The 12,830-nt window shown below is 39.7% G+C and overlaps 1 long non-coding RNA gene across 1 annotated transcript; it reads right to left on the bottom strand.

The window, feature by feature from the left end:
- Window positions 1-4,189: 4,189 nt before the first annotated feature.
- Window positions 4,190-7,227, bottom strand: LOC123188992 (uncharacterized). Its single transcript, XR_006495481.1, has 2 exons — window positions 5,481-7,227; window positions 4,190-5,370 (listed from the first exon to the last, which is right to left on the bottom strand). It is a non-coding gene; the product is annotated as an uncharacterized lncRNA (long non-coding RNA).
- Window positions 7,228-12,830: the final 5,603 nt, after the last annotated feature.

Genomic DNA, 12,830 nt, shown 5'->3' with positions numbered 1-12,830 from the left:
ATGATATTTTTTGTCCCCCAAGTTTTGATGAGCAAAATTTATTATGATGAAAGCATGCCTCCTATTTATGATGATTATATTGATGAAAGTGGATTTGGAGAGGTCATGACATTATTTTGTGATGAATCCACTATTTCGGAAGAGGTTCCAATTGATTATGAGAACAAAGTTGCTATCTATGATGATTATTGTGATGACTTGTATGCTATAAAGAATAATGACATCCATGAAACTTGTCATCATGATTTTAGTTTTCAATTGGATTATGCCTCACATGATAATTATTTTGTTGAGTTTACTCCCACTATTCTGAATGAGAAGAATTTTGCTTATGTGGAGAGTAATAAAATTTCTATGCTTGTAGATCATGAAAAGAATGCTTTATGTGATGGTTATATTGTTGAATTAATTCATGATGCTACTGAAAATAATTATGAGGGAGGAATATATGCTTGTAGGAATTGCAATAATATCAAGTTTCCTCTCTATGTGTTGAAAATCTTGAACTTGTTTTGCCTTCCTATGCTAGTTGATTATTGTTCCCACAAGTTGTTTGCTCACAAAATACCTATGCATAGGAAGTGGGTTAGACTTAAATGTGCTAGTCATATTATTCATGATGCTCTCTTTATGTTTTAATTCTTATCTTTTATGTGAGCATCATTGAAATCATCATGCCTAGCTAGGGGCGTTAAACGATAGCGCTTGTTGGGAGGCAACCCAACTTTATTTTTATTCCTTGCTTTTTGTTCCTGTTTAGTAATAAATAATTCATCTAGCCTCTGTTTAGATGTGGTTTTATGCTTTTAATTAGTGTTTGTACCAAGTAGAACCTTTGGGAAGACTTGGGGAAAGTCTTTGCGATCATGCTGTAAAAAACAGAAACTTTAGCGCTCACGAGAATTTCTGCCATTTTTTATTGGAGAGTGATATTTAGTTAATTATTTTTGAAGATCATTAATAGATAAATTCCTCACATCCAGAAATTTACTTTAGAATTTTTGGGGTTCCAGAAGTTTGAGTTAGTTACAGATTACTACTGATTGTTCTGCTTTTTACAGATTCTGTTTTTCGTGTGTTGTTTGCTTATTTTAATGAATCTATGGCTAGTAAAAGAGTTTATAAACCATACAGAAGTTGGAATACAGTAGTTTTAACACCAATATAAATAAATAATGAGTTCATTACAGTACCTTTAAGTGGTGTTTTGTTTTCTTTCGCTAACAGAGCTTACGAGTTTTCTGTTAAGTTTTGTGTTGTGAAGTTTTCAAGTTTTGGGTAAAGATTCGATGGACTATGGAATATGGTGTGGAAAGAGCCTAAGCTTGGGGATTTCCAAGGCAACCCAAGGTAATATTCAAGGAAAACCAAGAGCCTAAGCTTGGGGATGCCCCGGAAGACATCCCCTCTTTCGTCTTCATTCATCGGTAACTTTACTTGGAGCTATATTTTTATTTACCACATGATATGTGTTTTGCTTGGAGCGTCATTTTATTTTCTTTTATTTTGCTTGTTGTTTGGATAAAATACCAAGATCTGAAAATCTTAAATGTTAGAGAGTCTTCACATGGTTGCATCATTATTCGACTACTCATTGATCTTCACTTATATCTTTTGGAGTAGTTTGTCATTTGCTCTAGTGCTTCACTTATATCCTTTTAGAGCACGGTGGTGGTTTTATTTTATAGAAATAGATGAGCTCTCGTGTGTCACTTATATTATTTTGAGAGTCCTAAACAGCATGGTAATTTGCTTTGGTTATGAAATTAGTCCTAATATGATAGGCATCCAAGATTGGTATAATAAAAACTTTCATATAAAGTGCATTGAATACTATGAGAAGTTTGATACTTGATAATTGTTTTGAGATATGGAGATGGTGATATTAGAGTCATGCTAGTTGAGTATTTGTGAATTTTAGAAATACTTGTGTTGAAGTTTGTGATTCTCGTAGCATGCACGTATGGTGAACCATTATGTGACGAAGTCGGAGCATGATTTATTTATTGATTGTCTTCCTTATGAGTGGTGGTCGGGGACAAGCGATGGTCTTTTCCTACTAATCTATCCCCCTAGGAGCATGCGCGTAGTACTTTGTTTCGATAACTAATAGATTTTTGCAATAAGTATGTGAGTTCTTTATGACTAATGTTGAGTCCATGGATTATACGCACTCTCATCCTTCCACCATTGCTAGCCTCTCTAATACTGCGCATCTTTCACCGGTATCATAAACCCACCATACCTACCTATCATGGCATTTCCATAGCCATTCCGAGATATATTGCCATGCAACTTTCCACCGTTCCGTTTACTATGACACGCTCCATCATTGTCATATTGCTTTGCATGATCATGTAGTTGACATTTTAGTTGCGGCAAAGCCATCGTTCATAATTCTTTCATACATGTCACTCATGAGTCATTGCACATCCTGGTACACCGCCGGAGGCATTCATATAGAGTCATACTTTGTTCTAGTATCGAGTTGTAATCATTGAGTTGTAAATAAATAAAAGTGCGATGATCATCATTAATAGAGCATTGTCCCTAAAAAATGCCAAAAAAAAGAGAAAGGCCAAATAAAAAAGAAAGGCCAAATAAAAAATAAAAAATAAAAGGGACAATGCTACTATCCTTTTTCCACACTTGTGCTTCAAAGTAGAACCATGATCTTCATGATAGAGAGTCTCCTATGATATCACTTTCATATACTAGTGGGAATTTTTCATTATATAACTTGGCTTGTATATTCCAATGATGGGCTTCCTCAAAATGTCCTAGGTCTTTGTGAGCAAGAGAGTTGGATGCACACCCACTTAGTTCCTTTTATTGAGCTTTCATATACTTATAGCTCTAGTGCATCCGTTGCATGGCAATCCCTACTCACTCACATTGATATCTATTAATGGGCATCTCCATAACCCGTTGATACGCCTAGTTGATGTGAGAGTATCTTCTCTTTTTTGTCTTCTCCACAACCACCATTCTATTCCACCTATAGTGCTATGTCCATGGCTCACGCTCATGTATTGCGTGGAGATTGAAAAAGTTTGAGAACATCAAAAGTATGAAACAATTGCTTGACTTGTCATCGGGGTTGTGCATGATTTAAATACTTTGTGTGCTGAAGATGGAGCATAGCCAGACTATATGATTTTGTAGGGATAGCTTTCTTTGGCCATGTTATTTTGAGAAGACATGATTGCTTTATTAGTATGCTTGAAGTATTATTATTTTTATGTCAATATTAAACTTTTGTCTTGAATCTCATGGATCTGAATATTCTGGCCACAATAAAGAGAATTACATGGATAAATATGTTAGGTAGCATTCCACATCAAAAATTCTGTTTTTATCATTTACCTACTCGAGGACGAGCAGGAATTAAGCTTGGGGATGATGATACGTCTCCAGCGTATCTATAATTTTTGATTGTTCCATGCTATTATATTATCTGTTTTGGATGTTTATGTGCTTTATTATACACTTTTATATTACTAGTACAAATGCCCGTGCATTGCACCGGACGATTATTTTTTATTCTTTTTGAAAAAAAACTGCTCTGGGTGCCACTACAGGCCTTCTTATATCCAATTCTGACAAACGTCGGGAATAACATCTCATTCTTTATAAGGTGAATATGCCTCTGTTGCCACTGGTTGAATTATCGCTTTCCAGACCATGAATTGTGGATTTGAAGAAGCCACCCTAACGTCCTTCGTCGACCTTATCCAGCTCCGCACTGCCATCAGATGGAAGAGTAGTGGCACATGGAATAGCCTTTGAGCATGAGAAACATACATTGTGATTGTTACATCTTACATGCTCTTCGAGATTTTAATAGTGCACGTAACTAAATTACCATGAATTCAAATTTATAAGATCTGTATGTTCATACAAATTTTAGTATTTACTTTTATATTGAGAAATGTAACTAAATTTGTAGTTAGTAACAAAAATAGTCAAAACATCTACACATGTACTATCAGACCTTTAAAGAAAAAAAATCTTGAAGCAGTAGTAGATAAGCACGATTGGTCACTTATTTATTTTTTCTTGGTGGACTAAATAAACGTAAATCCATGACAGAAGTGGCAACCATCAATCAATTGGGGAGGCAGAGATAGCAGTATGACTCGCAATCCTTTCCTTCCACCCCCATACACAGACTTTGAATTCAAACACAGAACCATGCAACAATGCATTTGTGTTATATTTCATAATATTTACATTCATCAATCCAACAATATATATGCAGAATTGTTTTTGAACTTCTAAAAGCTCCACATTTCGAATATATTCATCCAGTTGGTGCGCATGAAGCTAGGTGCACAAAATCAGCTCTTGTGACTCTTGTTCAACCTATGTATGAGGTAAAAAAATCACTGAGCAGTACCTCAGGAAAACCTTGAACTGAAACCACGACAAGAATTATATAACGGAAGAAGTACAGAGTGATGTCCGCACCTGATGATTATTTCCTGGACATTATGTCCCATAATGTATACTGAGTGTAGTTTTCAGATGACAAACAGTATAAGCACAGATTCAGAATAGAAAGATTTCTAAACTAAGCCTAATGACCACACCAACTCAACAAATCTATTGGGAAATCAGAGAAGTTGTTCAAGAATAAAAGCAAGACCAGGATAAAATAGTACATAAGGTTGTCACACTTACACCAGCAATTACTTCTGCTGACTGTCATAGAATTCATCTCACCTTTTTTAGCAACGGAAGAAATTTAGTTATCTCCCTGCAAAAAAATTTAGTTACCAATTGCAGGAAAACAAATTGCACCGCGTGGAAACATACTTATTGGCATAAAACATAATAAAATAGGACAAAATACTATTTACACATATTGTTTGTGTAATCCTACCGTATGTTTAAAGTTCATAGAAATTGGCTGCGAGCAACAATAACCAAACAACAATATGAAATAATTATTCATATGCAAGCCTACAGATATATTTTAGTGGCTCTTGCAGAGTTAACTGGGTTGTACAGAGAATTACATTGTAGAGACTATATATGCCGAAGAACCATGGGCATGGAGATGTACTAAATTTTCAACTATGTAGTAGAAGGGAAAGAAGTAGAGATAGCATGGTAGAAGAGGAAGAGGTAGCTCCAATAAATCTACTGGGAAGCCATACAAAAATAATAATCATACTGTACTAAGCTCACAAACTGGCTCAGAAGATTGTATAATTAGAACAACCAATAGGATTTTACCTGGTTGAAGCACACAACAAAAGAATCCATTCATTTTCTTCAAGAAATTCATCGAACGTTTGGTGCGCGACAACAATGGAACCATAATTGGATATGTTGTAAAAGTACCCTAGTAACCAAATTTCTAATCTGCACGACATGTAACATGATGATTATATAACAAAGCAACATTTTCCTATTTTGTAGAAGATAAATCACAAAAGTGGATTGGTAGGCTTTGGTGCTGGAGTTGCGGTTACCAATTAGCAAGTTCTCTCTCCTCTATCCCTTGCTTGCATGCAAGTGCTCCCTCCAAACCTGACCGCCGAGGGAGGCAGGTACTGCACCATAGAACCAGGTCCAGGAGAGGTGAACAAACTTTGGGCTGGTGGCGCTGGATAGCAGCAGCATCCCGCGACCCTGGGGCAATCTGCCGGGGCGCCATAGCGATGGGAGGGCACTAAAATAGGCCAAGGCAGAGATGAGAAACCACATGCAGTAGCATAATAACAAACGATGTGCCACCAATTAAAGTGCTCTCATTAGATTAATCATGATGGCAATCTAAGGGCAAGAAGTAGAGGGCACTGAAGAAGGTAGAACAACACGGAGGCGGAGCCACGTGTGCCGCAGTGCACTGCAAAACAAAAAATGTACTGAATAGTGAAATCTGAACAACAGTTCAGGTGACATGAGAAAACTTAAAATAGTCATGTAGTCAGGTTTCATCAATAAGGAAAAGGCCGGTAGAAAGCACAATGTGCTTGATTCATGATGCATGTCTCACTGGTCCATATCTCTTTCTTTAGCAACATTGAAATCCTCTTGAACCTTTAGGGAATGCCGCTGCAGTCTACTAAAGAAATCAAACAGACCCAACTGCTCAACTACAAATTTCTTAGGATTAATCTGTCGCACACATGCACCTCATACCGAGGTTAAATAATTCAAAATGATTGACGAAGCTAAAATCTAAAGACAACTTAAGATTACTGAAAACTGCCCAAAACAATAATATGACTGAATTGTTAGATGGAACCAAAAAGGAAATTGTATTTATCAAGTTTATTAATCTGCATGAACTAAGACAGTCTCCGATATTCAAGAATGTAGTGGCTCTTGATTTTTAATCAGAGATAACAAATGACCAGATGCGTACAATAGAGGGAAGGAGAAGATACTCACATGTGTAGCGCACTTGAATTTGCTGCAAGTAAGAAATGGTAGGGAAGAGAATTACAGTAGAAGGAATCAACTGAGTGGTGAAAACTTCCCTGTTTCCGTGGGACAGCATCGACCAGAACAGGCAGCGAGGTTGAAGCTATCCTCACCGGTCTTGTAGAGGAGGGGCCTGCTTCCATGGGACACCACACGCTTGGCTGCCGGGGCGGCGCCTAGCCGGAACAAATCTGGGCGCAGGGAGATAGGGAGCGGCCGCACGCCGAGGCTGTTTTCCTACTTTGAGCGCTCGGTGTGGGCGTAGCGGAGGAGCGGGCCGCCGGATTTTGACTCTATGGAGGGTTTGGGATGGGGAGTTGCCGATGATGGACCGCCGAGCCGAACCATCTCAGGACGACTCAGGGGGATCGGGAGCAGCAAGGCGGTAGGGGTGGTCTTCTGGATGGGGCGCTCGGTGTGGCCGTCGAGGAGCAGAGGCCATATATTCAACCTGTGAAGGACAGGAAGCTAGCGAGGAGATGAATCGGCCGGTCGGTGCTACCGAGTCGCCGTCGTCGCCTACCTGTGCTCAGAGCCACCATAGTCGCCGGTTGGCTGCTCTCTCCTCGTCAACCCCCCTCTCTCTCAATATCGACCCGTCCATGGCTTGAAATCCGGCGGCGTGTTTAGATCGAAGCCCAACCTGAACTCCATAGATCGATTCCCTTCTATTTGATGTGGACTATAGATCGATCGATTTTCGATTTGTATTTGGAATCGATCTCCAACTCGATCCAAATCACGACACGGGAGTAGGAGACGTTGGAGATTGAGGAAGAAAGAATCACGGGTTGAGTAGTAAAAAGTGCAGGGTTCTATTTGTAAAAACGAATCGTTTTTCACATCCACTTAAACAGGGACTGCGAGTTTAATATCTAAAAAGTATAAGGACTATTTTGCAAAATGTGTGCGGCGGTGAACCTGGAGACTCAATCCGTGCTTTATTATTATTAGGGAGAGATTTTTGGGACTAACCTATTAACCCAGAGCCCAGTGCCAGTTTCTGTCTTTTCCTTGTTTTAGAGTATCGTAAAAAAGGAAAATCAAACGGAGTCCAATTGACCTGAAATTTCCTGGAACTTATTTTTGGAACAAAAGCAATCCAGCAGACTTGGGGTGTACGTAAGGGAAGCAACAAGGAAGGCACGAGGTAGGGGGGGCGCCCACCCCCCTGGGCGCGCCCTCCACCCTCGTGGCCCCCCTGACGTATTTCTTCCTCCTATATATATCCATATACCCTAAAATCTTCGAGGAGCACAATAGATTGGGAGTTCCACCGCCAGAAGCCTTAATAGCCATCGAAAACCAATCTAGACCCATTCCGGCACCATGCCGGAGGGGGAATCCCTCTCCGGTGGCCATCTTCATCATCCCGGCGCTCTCCATGACGAGAAGGAAGTAGTTCTCCCTCGGGGCTGAGGGTATGTAGTAGTAGCAATGTGTTTGATCTCTCTCTCTCGTGTTCTTGAGGTGGTACGATCTTGATGTATCGCGAGCTTTGCTATTATAGTTGGATCTTATGATGTTTCTCCCCCTCTACTCTCTTGTAATGGATTGAGTTTTCCCTTTGAAGTTATCTTATCGGATTGAGTCTTTAAGGATTTGAGAACACTTGATGTATGTCTTGTGTGGGATACCCGTGGTGACAATGGGGTATTCTATTGATCCACTTGATGTATGTTTTGGTGATCAACTTGCGGGTTCTGTCCATGAACCTATGCATAGGGGTTGGCACATGTTTTCGTCTTGACTCTCCAGTAGAATCTTTGGGGCACTCTTTGAAGTTCTTTGTGTTGGTTCTAATAGATGAATCTGAGATTGTGTGATGCATATCGTATAATCATACCCACGGATACTTGCGGTGACATTGGAGTATCTAGGTGACATTAGGGTTTTGGTTGATTTGTGTCTTAAGGTGTTATTCTAGTACGAACTCTATGATAGATTGAACGGAAAGAATAGCTTCGTGTTATTTTACTACGGACTCTTGAATAGATCGATCAGAAAGGATAACTTTGAGGTGGTTTCGTACCCTACCATAATCTCTTCGTTTGTTCTCCGCTATTAGTGACTTTGGAGTGACTCTTTGTTGCATGTTGAGGGATAGTTATATGATCCAATTATGTTATTATTGTTGAGAGAACTTGCACTAGTGAAAGTATGAACCCTAGGCCTTGTTTCAACGCATTGCAATATCATTTGTGCTCACTTTTATCATTAGTTACCTTGCTGTTTTCATATTTTTAGATTACAAAAACCTTTATCTATCATCCATATTGCACTTGTATCACCATCTCTTCGCCGAACTAGTGCACCTATACAATTTACCATTGTATTGGGTGTGTTGGGGACACAAGAGACTCTTTGTTATTTGGTTGCAGGGTTGCTTGAGAGAGACCATCTTCATCCTACGACTCCTACGGATTGATAAACCTTAGGTCATCCACTTGAGGGAAATTTTCTACTATCTTACAAACCTTTGCACTTGGAGGCCCAACAACGTCTACAAGAAGAAGGTTGTGTAGTAGACATCAGAGATGAACTTGCTATAGTTCCTTATGTTCAAAATGAAATTTTAGCTATTGCACCCACACATGATAGTCCTGTTATCTTTTTGAATTCTCCCAATTGCACTATATCGGAGAATTTTGCACTTATTAAGGATTATATTGATTGGTTGTGTTTTACCATTGCACATGATGATTTTAATGGATATAATATGCATGTGTTTGTTGCTCCTACTTGCAATTATTATGAGAGAAGCACCAGATCCCCGCCTCTCTATATTTCCAATACGATAAAATTGCAAGAAACTACTTGTGCTATGCATCGACCTTTATTATGTGTGCATGAATTGTTCTTTTATCACATGCTGATGCATAGGAAGAGAGTTAGACTCCGTTGTGACATGATATATGTTGCTTTATGCTCACTACTAAATTACAAAATCATTGTTAATTAAAATTGGCTTTGATATACCTTGGGATCCGTGTGGATTAATTACTTGAGCACTGTATGCCTAGCTTAATGGCTTTAAAGAAAGGGTTGCCTGGGAGACAAACTGGAAGTTTTAGAATCATTTTGTGTGCTTTTAAAAAGTTTAAAAACAAAAAGATAACAACCGGAGTGCTACCTGCATCGACACGTAGCACTGTCTTTTCTGAAGATCATGTTTTTACTCCGTTTGTATGGTAGAAAAATGCAATAGATAGTGGGGAAAAGAGGGCCTGACATAATTCACATAGTGCTTACTCCCGCAGGAATTGTTGAGATTCCCCCAAGAGAAGGGTGAAGCAGCAAGCAACAAATATTTCCTTCGGTTAGAGAACCAATATTATCAATCGAGTAGGAGCTTCCAAGTGATAAGTCTCCAATGTATCTATAATTTTTTATTATTCCATGTTGTTATATTGTCAATCTTGGATGTTTTATATTCATTTACTAGCAACTTTATATCATTTTTTGGGACTAACCTATTGACATAGTGTTGAGTGCCAGTTGCTATTTTTTGCTTGTTTTTTACTTTGGAGAATATCAATACCAATTGAAGTCCTAATGCAATGAAACTTTTTGGAGAATTTTTTTTTGGACAGAAGACACCCAGGGAGCCAAAGGAGCACACGGGAGGAGGCCTGTGGGGCCCACTAGGCACCAGGGCGTGCCAGAGACCCCAGGCGCGCCCTGGTGGGTAGTGGAGCCCACGGGAAGCTTCCTGGCCTACCTCCAGCTCTATAAATACTCTAAAATCCCAAAACCCCTAGGAGAGTCGAGAAAACACTTTTCCAACCGCCGCAAGTTCCAGAACCACGAGATCCAATCTAGAGGCCTTTTCTGGCACTCTGCCGGAGGGGATAACGATCACGGAGGGGTTCTTCATCATCCTTGTTGCCCTCCGATGATGCGTGAGTAGTTTACCACAAACCTCCGGGTCCATAGCTAGTAGCTAGATGGCTTCTTCTATCTTTTTGATCTTCAATACAATGTTCTCCTCGATGTTCTTGGAGATCTATTTGATGTAACTCCTTTTTGTGGTGTGTTTGTTGGGATCCAATGAATTGTGGGTTTATGATCAGTTCTATCCATGAATATTATTTGAGTTTTTTTAACTCTTATATGCATGATTGTTATAGCCTCGTATTTCTTCTCTGAAATTTTGGTTTGGTTTGACCAACTAGATTGATTTTTCTTGCCATGGGAGGAGGTGCTTTGTGATGGGTTCGATATTGCGGTGCTCAATCTTAGTGACAGAAAGAGACATGACACGCATGTATCATTGATATTAAGGGTAACAAGATGGGATTTATTCATACGTGAGTTTAATTCGTCTACATCATGTCATCATTCTTATTTCATTACTCCGTTTTCCATGAACTTAATACACTAGATGCATGCTGGAGAGCGGTCGATTTGTGGATTAATAGTAGTAGATGCAGAATCGTTTCACTCAATCTCACTGACAGAAAGAGACATGACACACATGTATCGTTGGTATTAAGGGTAACAAGATGGGGTTTATTCATACATGAGTTTATTTTGTCTACGTCATGTCATCGTTCTTATTGCATTCTCCATTTTTCCATGAACTTAATACACTAGATGCATGTTGGATAGCGGCTGATGTGTGGAGTAATAGTAGTAGATGTAGAATTGTTTCGGTCTACTAATCTTGGACGTGATGCCTATATACATGATCATTGCCTTGGATATCGGCATGATTATTCGCTTTTTTATCAATTGCCCAACAGTAATTTGTTTACCCACCGTATGCTATTTTCTTGAGAGAAGCCTCTAGTGAAAACTACGCCCCCCGGATCTATTTCCTATCATATTAAGTCTAAAAATACCTTGCTGCACTTCTTCTTTATTTATTTTATTTTGTGTTTTAATTAGATATATTTATCAAATCTCATACAACTTAATCTATCTCTATACCGAGGAGAGATTGACAACCCCTCTTACGCGTTGGGTTGCAAGTATTTGTTGTTTGTGTGCAGGTGTTGTTTACATAGTGTTGCTTGGTTCTCCTACTGGATTGATAACCTTAGTTTCATAACCAAAGGAAATAATTACCTTTGTTGTGCTGCATCATCCTCTCCTCTTCAGGGAATTACCAACGCAGATACAAGCAATCAGGAAGAATTTTCTGGCGCTGTTGCCGGGGAGACATCATCAACATCTATCAAGTACCTACACATAAACTCTCATCTCCTTGCAATTTATTTATTTGCCATTTGCCTCTCGTTTTCATCTCGCCCACTTCTAAAAGGTTTTTACAAAAAAATACAAAAATATTTTTCATTTCCCGTTTTCTTGCTTGCTTCTTTGTTTGTTTGCCCACTTTATCGCTATGGATAGCTCCTCCTTTGCCTCGTGCACCCCTGAGAATGAAGTTCTCAATTTTAAACAAAGGGGAGGAGAAAATTTAAGAGATGCTTGGTATAGGATTTGCAACGCTCATAATAGATCAACCCATAAGCAATCTACACTACAAAAAAATACACTCCCGTGATGATACGTGTTTGTCATAGTAGGTCACGTTTTCTGTCATGCATGTACATCCATGATGATTTTATGACAGAATCAAGATAGTCATACCTGTGTTGTCGTAGAAGTGTTCTGTGACATTACCAAAATTATCGTCATTGAAGTGTCCATTTCCAGGATGATAAATGGCGCGTCATGGAAGTGCTTTCGTAAAGGGTGATCGACATGTGGCATCCACCGTAACGGGTTGCCGTTGAGCTATCGGGTCTAGTTTTGGATCCGATAACCTGTTAACAGCCCGGACCAATGGGGATTTTCCACGTGTAAAATTCTCATTGGCCGGAGTAAACATGTGTTGGCTCACCGCTGGGACAGATGTCATCCACTCACTCGACAGGAGGCGCCTATGATACGTTGCACGTGGCATGGCCCAACAGAGGCACATTCCGGTGAAAAGGCTAGCCCGTTTGACTTGGTCAAAGAGGTAGCTGTCGGTGTCGAAATAGGCCGATCTCGGGTAGGGGGTCCCGAACTGTGTGTCTGAGGATCGAAGGTAACAGGAGGCAGGGGACACGATATTTACCCAGGTTCGGGCCCTCTTAATGGAGGTAATACCCTACTTCTTGCTTGATTGACTTTGATGAGTATAGGGGTTACAAGAGTTGATCTACCTCGAGATCGTAATGGCTAAACCCTAGATGTCTAGCCTATATGATTATGATTGCCTCTACGGACTAAACCCTTCGGTTTATATAGACACGGAGGGGCCTAGGGTTGTACAGAGTCGGTTTACAGAGAAAGGAAACTTCATATCCAGACGCCAAAGCTTGCCATCCACGCAAAGGAGAGTCCCATTCGGACACGGGGGAAGGCCTTCTATCTTATATCTTCACGGCCCATCAATCCGA

This window comes from Triticum aestivum, chromosome 2A (genome assembly GCF_018294505.1).
Source record: "Triticum aestivum cultivar Chinese Spring chromosome 2A, IWGSC CS RefSeq v2.1, whole genome shotgun sequence".
NCBI classification, from domain to species: Eukaryota; Viridiplantae; Streptophyta; class Magnoliopsida; order Poales; family Poaceae; genus Triticum; species Triticum aestivum.
Note: the sequence above shows the minus strand (reverse complement) of the source record. Positions and strands in the feature narration are given on the sequence as shown.